We start from the raw sequence: 1,746 nt of genomic DNA, 5'->3' as shown, positions 1-1,746 counted from the left end.
AAGCTCCTTGTTTCGCAGCATCAAGAGGCGGATTTTCTCCACATTTCTTCCTTTAAAACATCTAAAACAATTGTTCACATGACATTAAGACGAGACCATCGCTAAAAAACAAAGTAATGAAAAGAATACAAATGAAATGGTTTCGTTAGTGACATTATTTCACTTAGAAATCAGGAAGGTTCTCCCAGCAGTAAACACACAGAGACTGTCAATGAATCGGTTGGTCAGGATTCTCTGTTGGATAAAAGGGTTGGAAATTAACACTTTTCTATCAAATAGCCTACTTAACACACTCAGATACACAAAGTACATACTGGTGTTGTAGTTTACTGAAAAAGGGAAGAAGATTAGACATTTATTCATTAATTAGATCCTTCTTGTCTGTAATCTCAATGAATCAGGAACTAAATTCCTTTTGTCTCCTTTAAATAAACCCAAGGGCCTAAATACATTTTTACACAAATCCTATTTTCATTGCAATGAGCTAATAAAACATTTAGGATTTATTACATACAAATGAATGTGTTACAAGTGTACCTAACGAAATACAAGAAGGACAAATTAATGAAGCTCCTTGTGCCTTCTGACCTGTGGACAATTAAAAATGGTTACAGATAAATCAATTAGCACTTAAAATTAAATTACAGCCCTAGAACATAATTTTGCCAACAAGATTTTAGACTAATATATTTTCATAATAAAAAGTTATGTATTTAAAAATATATAAATATGTCTTAAATTGTCAAGGAAGAGGAGCAAGGCATTACGGAACATTTGCTTTTAAAAAGTACATTAATTATAATTAATAGGCTCATCATTGCTATTTTGATGAGTTATGTTTTTGATTTATTCTTTATTGTTACAACAAATAATATGTTTCATGTCTAGATAAGCAAACATATCTTGTCTGTGGTAGTTGGGAAAATATAGTAAAGGTAAATGATCCTATTTGTGCTTTGTATAGAATGTTAGTTCATGGTTTGTTAAAAGGATTTATATAATGGTTATCAATAAAAGAGAAATGTGCAAAGATTTTTGCATTTCTACTTTCAAAAAAAAGTAAATGAAAAAAGATAAATATTAAAAGATGAGAGGTAATTAGATATAAGGAGGTTTGTCATTTACAATTATTTTGTTTATAGTATATTTAACACAGATATTAGGGCTTCTTATGTCACATTTTATTTTTGGTAATATTATCCCATTCTGTGAGAAACACATTCTACTTTTTATTTTTTTATTTTTTATTTTAAATCAGACCTATTTTATTCACTAATCAATAAATTATGTGTATCCTTGATAGAGTATTAATATTTAGACATGAAATTCACTCTCTGTATTAGATAGTTCTGAACTCATGTACTGATGTTAGGCAGTGGTTCAGAGCTATGTACACAGTCAGGATGCTTATTTGTTAATGTTACTTTTGGTTACTTGTCTGTAATATTTATTTTCTTTCTGATACAAATTTTTCGCTAATATCAGGACATACTTTAATAAATATTTTATTGTTTTATGATAGATTTTTGGATACAATGCTGATGAAAAAACAAATTTCCTAGACATTTCTAGATCTTTTCCATTGTTTATCTATTTTTATTTACTCATATATGTAGTATATATTTTTTTACATTTTAGCTTAATTTTTTTTAATGAAGCTTGTTGTTAAATATTTTGTTCTTTTAATGGATAAAAATGTGAGAAATGCTGAAACTATTATACATATATAAAGATGAAGAGCATATA

The sequence above is a fragment of the Cyprinodon variegatus genome, unplaced genomic scaffold, assembly GCF_000732505.1.
Source record: "Cyprinodon variegatus isolate N-32 unplaced genomic scaffold, C_variegatus-1.0 Scaffold2490, whole genome shotgun sequence".
Taxonomy (NCBI): Eukaryota; Metazoa; Chordata; class Actinopteri; order Cyprinodontiformes; family Cyprinodontidae; genus Cyprinodon; species Cyprinodon variegatus.
This window is presented reverse-complemented; position numbering follows the sequence as displayed.